Source organism: Schistocerca piceifrons, chromosome 9, assembly GCF_021461385.2.
Source record: "Schistocerca piceifrons isolate TAMUIC-IGC-003096 chromosome 9, iqSchPice1.1, whole genome shotgun sequence".
Classification (NCBI taxonomy): Eukaryota; Metazoa; Arthropoda; class Insecta; order Orthoptera; family Acrididae; genus Schistocerca; species Schistocerca piceifrons.
The window spans coordinates 22,204,714-22,213,479 of NC_060146.1; the positions used below are offsets into that span (position 1 = coordinate 22,204,714).

At 41.3% G+C, this 8,766-nt stretch overlaps 1 non-coding gene across 1 annotated transcript; it reads right to left on the reverse strand.

The window, feature by feature from the left end:
- Positions 1 to 8,341: 8,341 nt before the first annotated feature.
- Positions 8,342 to 8,413, reverse strand: Trnad-guc. The gene has a single exon. It is a non-coding gene; the product is annotated as a tRNA-Asp (tRNA).
- Positions 8,414 to 8,766: the final 353 nt, after the last annotated feature.

The window sequence follows — 8,766 nt, forward strand, 5'->3', positions numbered from 1 at the left end:
CACAGCAGCTGTAGGACTCAGAAATTTCTCTCTCTCTCTCTCTCTCTCTGGCAGGGCCTTCAAACAATCAACTAAAGCTCCAAAAATAGTGAGCGTCCTGTTTAGAGTGACAGAGATTTGCAAATGTCGTCGTTTTGGCATGTAAAATCAGATATTGCAGCTGATATTGGTTTCGGGACCTGTTACAAAAGCACGTGAAGTGTCTCAGGGAGCTTTCAGAAGTGTGCAGCGATCGTTTTATAGTACATGTTCGAGTGTGGCGGTATAACTGAAGCAAACTACTGTTCAGCGATCTTTTTGAAAGTGCACTTAGTGACATATTCAACTAAATTTGTTAACTCCTGAAGCAGCTCGTGCTCAAAGACAAGGGTATTTCTCCCAAAAGCATGCAAAGTGTTTCTGCGATGGTTTCACAAGTGTGCTGGGATCTTTTTAGAGGCTGTGTCCAAGTGTGGCGGAGGTAGTATTCCTCGTAATAAAACGTGTAATTTTTTTAATATTCTTGTGTCACCTGCAATGCTGTCTCTCTCCCCCTCTCTCTCTCTCTTTGTGCAGTGGCACATTTAGTTCTTGTGACATCTTCAAATTAAGTGTGTGACAATATTACGCAACACCAGGTGTAATAAGTCCTGAAGCAGTTCATGTCAATCACAAAGGTTGTCCGTGCACCTGGGATAGGAAAGAGTAAGAGAGCCACGGGTATTTCCAATTCGACAGCGAATACGTAGTGCACAGCCCTGCAGCTACCATGTGGCCATGGCGTCAGCCAGTGTGGAGACTCGTGGGGAATGAAGCCCGGCGCACTGCCTGTCTTCCAGCGGGGCACAGAGACTCTGGAGTGAATGTCTTGCACTTTGAAACACTGACTGGGCTTTTCTCTAATGATCTGCAGTTACATACAGCACATCCATTCATAAGCATGAGTCGCAAAGTGTACCTTAGCCCCATCATACTGCATCTTCAATATTTCACGAAATGTATTCGTCTTCACCAAATATCATTGCTATCGACACATTCCTCTGTGCATGGTTACAGCTAATCTTCTCCTTCTTCTCCACACAGACATCTCATCCATTGAACGCAGTAAACAATTATGTCCATCCTCCCAGTCCAGCAGCTAGATACAGAGTCCTTTTCCCACTATTTTTCCCCAAACCGCCATCTTGGATTATGTTACAGGAGGTGAGAGGACATTGGACAAGAGTGTGCTCTGGTGTTGGTGCTGTGGGCTAGGAGAGTCGGACTCCAGATCTCATTGTGAACTCACTGGGCGGTGCTACTGCCTATGACAACTCAATCAGCTTAAATAAACAATGTATACTTAAGTCCATCCCCCCCATGAACCATGGACCTTGCCGTTGGTGGGGAGGCTTGCGTGCCTCAGCGATACAGATGGCCGTACCGTAGGTGCAACCACAACGGAGGGGTATCTGTTGAGAGGCCAGACAAACATGTGGTTCCTGAAGAGGGGCAGCAGCCTTTTCAGTAGTTGCAGGGGCAACGGTCTGGATGATTGACTGATCTGGCCTTGTAACATTAACCAAAACGGCCTTGCTGTGCTGGTACTGCGAACGGCTGAAAGCAAGGGGAAACTACAGCCGTAATTTTTCCCGAGGACATGCAGCTTTACTGTATGATTAAATGATGATGGCGTCCTCTCGGGTAAAATATTCCGGAGGTAAAATAGTCCCCCATTCGGATCTCCGGGAGGGGACTGCTCAAGAGGACGCCGTTCTACAGATCGGAGCGTGGAATGTCAGATCCCTTAATCGGGCAGGTAGGCTAGAAAATTTAAAAAGGGAGATGGATAGGTTAAAGTTAGACATAGTGGGAATTAGTGAAGTTCGGTGGCAGGAGGAACAAGACTTTTGGTCAGGTGATTACAGGGTTATAAATACAAAATCAAATAGAGGTAATGCAGGAGTAGGTTTAATAATGAATAAAAAAATGGGAGTGCGGGTTAGCTACTACAAACAGCATAGTGAACGCATTATTGTGGCCAAGATAGACACAAAGCCAATGCCTACTACAGTAGTACAAGTTTATATGCCAACTAGCTCTGCAGATGATGAGGAAATTGATGAAATGTATGACGAGATAAAAGAAATTATTCAGGTAGTGAAGGAAGACGAAAATTTAATAGTCATGGGTGACTGGAATTCGTCAGTAGGAAAAGGGAGAGAAGGAAACATAGTAGGTGAATATGGATTGGGGGGAAGAAATGAAAGAGGAAGCCGCCTTGTAGAATTTTGCACAGAGCATAACTTAATCATAGGTTCAAGAATCATAAAAGAAGGTTGTATACCTGGAAGAAACCTGGAGATACTAAAAGGTATCAGATAGATTATATAATGGTAAGACAGAGATTTAGGAACCAGGTTTTAAATTGTAAGACATTTCAAGGGGCAGATGTGGATTCTGACCACAATCTATTGGTTATGAACTGCAGATTGAAACTGAAGAAACTGAAGAAAGGTGGGAATTTAATGAGATGGGACCTGGATAAACTGAAAGAACCAGAGGTTGTAGAGAGTTTCAGGGAGAGCGTAAGGGAACAATTGACAGGAATGGGGGAAAGAAATACAGTAGAAGAAGAATGGGTAGCTCTGAGGGATGAAGTAGTGAAGGCAGCAGACGATCAAGTAGGTAAAAAGACGAGGGCTAATAGAAATCTTTGGGTAACAGAAGAAATATTGAATTTAATTGATGAAAGGAGAAAATATAATAATGCAGTGAATGAAGCAGGCAAAAAGGAATACAAACGTCTCAAAAATGAGATCGACAGGAAGTGCAAAATGGCTAAGCAGGGATGGCTAGAGGACAAATGTAAGGATGTAGAGGCTTGTCTCACTAGGGGTAAGATAGATACTGCCTACAGGAAAATTAAAGAGACCTTTGGAGAGAAGAGAACCACTTGTATGAATATCAAGAGCTCAGATGGCAACCCAGTTCTAAGCAAAGAAGGGAAGGCAGAAAGGTGGAAGGAGTATATAGAGGGTCTATACAAGGGCGATGTGCTTGAGGACAATATTATGGGAATGGAAGAGGATGTAGATGAAGATGAAATGGGAGATATGATACTGCGTGAAGACTTCGACAGAGCACTGAAATACCTGAGTCGAAAGAAGGCCCCGGGAGTAGGCAACATTCCATTATAATTACTGACGGCCTTGGGAGAGCCAGTCCTGACAAAACTCTACCATCTGGTGAGCGAGATGTATGATACAGGCGAAATGCCTCAGACTTCAAGAAAAATATAATAATCCCGATCCCAAAGAAAGCAGGTGTTGACAGATGTGAAAATTACCGAACTATCAGTTTAATAAGTCACGGCTGCAAAATACTAACGCGAATTCTTTACAGACGAATGGAAAATTTAGTAGAAGCCGACCTTAGTGAAGATCAGTTTGGATTCCGTAGAAATATTGGAACACGTGAGGCAATACTGACCCTACGGTTTATCTTAGAAGCTAGTTTAAGGAAAGGCAAACCTACGTTTCTAGCATTTGTAGAATTAGAGAAAGCTTTTGACAATGTTGACTGGAATACTCTCTTTCAAATTCTGAAGGTGGCAGGGGTAAAATATAGGGAGCGAAAGGCTATTTACAGTTTGTATAGAAACCAGATGGCAGTTATAAGAGTTGAAGGGCATGAAAGGGAAGCAGTGGTTGGGAAAGGAGTGAGACAGGGTTGTAGCCTATCCCCGATGTTATTCAATCTGTATATTGAGCAAGCAGTAAAGGAAACAAAAGAAAAATTCGGAGTAGGTATTAAAATTCATGGAGAAGAAATAAAAACTTTGAGGTTCGCCGATGACATTGTAATTCTGTCAGAGACAGCAAAGGACTTGGAAGAACAGTTGAACGGAATGGACAGTGTCTTGAAAGGTGGATATAAGATGAACATCAACAAAAGCAAAACGAGGATTATGGAATGTAGTCAAATTAAATCGGGTGATGCTGAGGGAATTAGATTAGGAAATGAGACACTTAAAGTAGTAAAGGAGTTTTGCTATTTAGGGAGTAAAATAACTGATGATGGTCGAAGTAGAGAGGATATAAAATGTAGACTGGCAAAGTCAAGGAAATCGTTTCTGAAGAAGAGAAATTTGTTAACATCGAGTATAGATTTAAGTGTCAGGAAGTCGTTTCTTAAAGTATTTGTATGGAGTGTAGCCATGTATGGAAGTGAAACATGGACGATAACTAGTTTGGACAAGAAGAGAATAGAAGCTTTCGAAATGTGGTGCTACAGAAGAATGCTGAAGATAAGGTGGGTAGATCACGTAACTAATGAGGAGGTATTGAATAGGATTGGGGAGAAGAGAAGTTTGTGGCACAACTTGACTAGAAGAAGGGATCGTTTGGTAGGACATGTTTTGAGGCATCAAGGGATCACCAATTTAGTATTGGAGGGCAGTGTGGAGGGTAAAAATCGTAGAGGGAGACCAAGAGATGAATACACTAAGCAGATTCAGAAGGATGTAGGTTGCAGTAGGTACTGGGAGATGAAGAAGCTTGCACAGGACAGAGTAGCATGGAGAGCTGCATCAAACCAGTCTCAGGACTGAAGACCACAACAACAACAACAACTTAAGTCCATCCTATTTGGCAGCCCAGCACAACTGAGTCCTTTTCCCACCAATTCCCCAATAGGAGAGAGAAGGGGAGGGGAGCAATGCATGCAAAACAAAGACTTTGATCCATCCTACCCAGCAGCACAGCATAGACTCTTTTCCTGCCAATTTCCAGAGGGGAGGGGAGGGGGTTAGGGTAGTGGAGATAGCCGAATTGATCTATTTTCCCGCCAAAATTTGAACGTCCCTCCATGATATCACTGTCACAATGCCACATTAATAGCCGCCATATTGGATCCGCCATCTTGAATAAATTTGGCAACAGTGCAACATGAGGTAACACATACTTTGTCACACTGCTATTACTGTAGACTGGAATACACTCTTTGAATTTCTTAAGGTAGCAGTGATGAAGTACAGAAAGCAAAAGGTTACTTACAACCTGAGCAGAAATCAGATCGGAGTGGTAAGAGTTGAAGGACCTGAAGGGAATGCAGTGGGGGAGGAGGGAGAGAGACATAGTTGTAGTCTATCCCACAATGGTATTCATTCTGTTCATTGAGGAAAAAGCAAATGAAACCAAGGAGATATTTAGAAAGGTAATTGAAATTTAGTGGGAAGTATTAAAAACATAATTTTCTCAGAGAAGGCGAAGAACTTGAGAGCACAGTTCAGCAGAATGGATAATGACTTTAAAAAAGTTATAAGATGAACATAAAGAAAAATACTATAAACGACTGAGAGGGAAATTAGAGGAGACAAGGTGGCTGCTACAGAAACATCTAAGTGAAACGCCTACTTTGCTACAAACAACTTGAAAGGATAAATGAATCTAGATGACAGAAAAAAGGTGGAAACCGCTTCCATCAGAGAAAAGAAAGCGAGGCCACCAACTTGAAACTGCTATGAAGACTTCATTTGCATAATGACTTCGAAAGGCACAGTCTCTGTTCGGCGAAGGATGGGGGAAGAATTCAGCTGTGCCCTTTCGGACAGACTAGCCCGCAGTTCACCTTAAGCGATTCAAGACATCCGTGTTGAATCCAAATCTAGATAGTGAGACGTGAATTTGAGCCGCCATCCTGCTGAATATGAGCCCAGTGTCTTACAGCCTTAATACGTTTTCCTGTATAGGATGAACAACGAAACTTGGACACTCGGAGTCTCTTCTACCTAAAACGTTTCTGCTTCGCAAGTCGTTCACAGAGCTCCTTCCAATCTACTCTTTTCTCGTACAACCTGTCGTTCAACATTTCCTCCCAGTATCCTCTGTGATTCACATCATCCTTCAATTAATCTTTCCATTTTGTTCATGGTCTTCCAATTGCTCTTGTTCCAGATTGTGTCTATTCCAGAGATCGTCTTGGTACCCTGCGTTTCCCCATTCCTGTGACGTGGCCAAATCGTTTCAACGTATTAATCGCTGTTGTTTCTTTTAAGGGACTGATCTTAAGCGTGTTTCGTATTGTTTCATTTCTGATCCGGTCCCTTCAGGTCCGTTGTCGTCTTACAAAGGTTCCATCGTAGAAAGAGTATCTCTGTCGCTTGTATTCTCCACAGGTTTTGTTTTGTCTAAGTCCAACATTCTGATCCACAGGTCAAAATTTGTAGATAATGATTTGTATGTCATGGTCTGTACTTTTACTGATATTTTCCAGTTCCTAAATATATCTGATATATAATAGTAAAATTCTGAGCAATTTCCTATCCCTTCCGAAGTTTCTTCCTTGATGTTTCCTTTGATAATTGAAAGCGTCTACTTATTTAATGATTTTTCCATTACAACTTGCACCCTTCATTTGTCCATTTTCCCTGTTGCTTTGCACGACTTCACTTTTTTTAAGCTTATTTCGACACGACTTCACTTTTTTTAAGCTTATTTCGATGTCTGCATCTTCAGGAAACGTCTGCCACGTATTGAGTTGTTTTTTCAGTTTCTGCTCATTGTCTACTCATATCACCAAACCATCTTCATATGTTATGATTTCGTATCATCAGCTGTGACCCTTGGCGAACTTCGCTTTTGATGTTGTCCATAACTACACTGAAGAGCACACTTGCTTGTCTGTTTGAACAATTATGATTTTTTTGCCATCTAGTATAAAACAGTTCAGGCGTATGCCTTTGATTCGGAGTCGCATCCTTTTGGAGAGTTGAATACCGAGATTTCTGTGTACTTCTCGCGCCGTCAAAAATATAAAGACACCAGGAGCCACACTAAACGGTTACGATGAGTTTGCATCATTTTATGCATCTAGTTGGGCATTGTTCGGCAATATTTTCGTCGTCAGCAGGGGAGAGACAACTTTTTGCCTCCAGCCTAGGCATTTCTGTTTCGAGCATTACCCAGACACTACTGGGAATATTTCACTATCAACATCAAATTTCGTTCTGTCACTAAACTCTCAGGTCCAAGAGGTTTCCAGTCCTTAAAAAAAATCCTCCAGTAAACAAAAACACAATTCGATTCAATATATTACTACATAAGTATCATGCATGTCTTAGCAACACAGCAAATTACTTGCTTTTTTGCATGATGTGATTAATAGAAAACTTCGCTTTCGAAATATTCGGTGTGTTCAAGTTACATAGTTGAGAGCTCGTATACATGTGATTTCCGAAATATGAAAAAGCCGACGTGCACGTGCACATAACATTTACCAACATTCAGTATGAACATGTTCCTGAAAGCGTGAAAATCCAGCGATACTTGTGTTATTAAATGCACATGTGGTCGATTGATTATGGATGAAACAATCGGGGGTAAAACTGCAAAGACTAAAGTACTGCGAAGGAAACCAAGGAGAAATTTAAAAAGGAAATTAAGGTTCAAAGAGAAGAAATAAAAACTTCGTGGTTTGCTGATGGCGTTATGCAATTGATGGATAGTGTCTCGAAAACAGATTATAACATGTACATCAAAAAGGTTAATGGAATGTAGTCGAATTCTGGGTATGCTGAAGGAATTACATTAGGAAATGAGACCCCGAAAATAAGAGATGATTTTTGCTATCTGAATAGCAAAATATATGATGGTAGCTACAGCAGAAAAAATGTCACATTAGATGACGTAATGAAACACTAAAAGTAGTCGAGAAGTTTTGATCTTTGGGCAGCAAAACAACACAACTTCTCACATAGAGAGGATATAAAATACAGACTGGCAATAGAAAGAAAAACATTTCTGAAAACAAAAATTTGATAACGACAAATATAAATTTAAATGTTATTTCTGAAGGTATCTGAAGTGTAAGTTTGTGTCGGAGTGGAAGGTAGGTGGTAAGCAATTTAGACGAGAAGAGAACAGAAACTTTTGAAATGTGGAGCCACAGAAAGCTGGTGGAGATTTGATAGGCTGCTCGAGTAATTAGTGAAGAGATAGTGAATCTAACTGATGCGAAAAAAGAAATTTATGGCACAAATTGATTAAAATAAGGATACGGTTGAGATGGCGTGCCCTGAGGCATCAAGGAATGTGGATTGAGACCAAAACTTGAATACAGTTGTCAGGTCCAAAATGAATGATGGTTGTAGTAGTTGAGCTGGGATGAAGATACCTGCACTGAGCAGATTTGAACGGAGAGCAGTACCAAACCAGTGTTCGGGTTGAAGACAAACACAACATTGTTGTAGACGCTTCCAAACTGGAGCGTGTTATAATGTAGTTCGTTATAGATCTTCTGTAACAGGGGACATGCAGTGAAACTGACACTCTTTCTGAAGAATGAAAGCAGCTAGAAATTATTTTAATGTGTTAAAAATATTCTCCCCGGCCGGGAATCGAACCCGGGTCTCCCGCGTGACAGGCGGGGATACTAACCACTATACTACCGAGGACTTCTGAACTTTGTAATGTAATAAGGTAAGACACGCATGACGTAAACGTTAAACGTGTTTTATCATTTCGACAGTGGATAGCGAAATAAGTGTTGTCTGCAAAATGTTGGCCGACGTTGTTAAGTCTCTGTGGTAAGACAATCTTCAGTAACCACGCCACCTTGCGTGAGACACCGCGCAGCTCTTTCCTCATGCTCAATTGATAAATTTTCTTTCTGCTTAATGATGTGTAGCACATGCTGAAGCAAAGGACGTTTCATACATGACACCTCAGTATTTTAAAAAATTAATATTTCCGGCAATTCCCTCAGTTTTTAGCTCGGTTGGGATTTTGCTACTATTCCCAATTTACG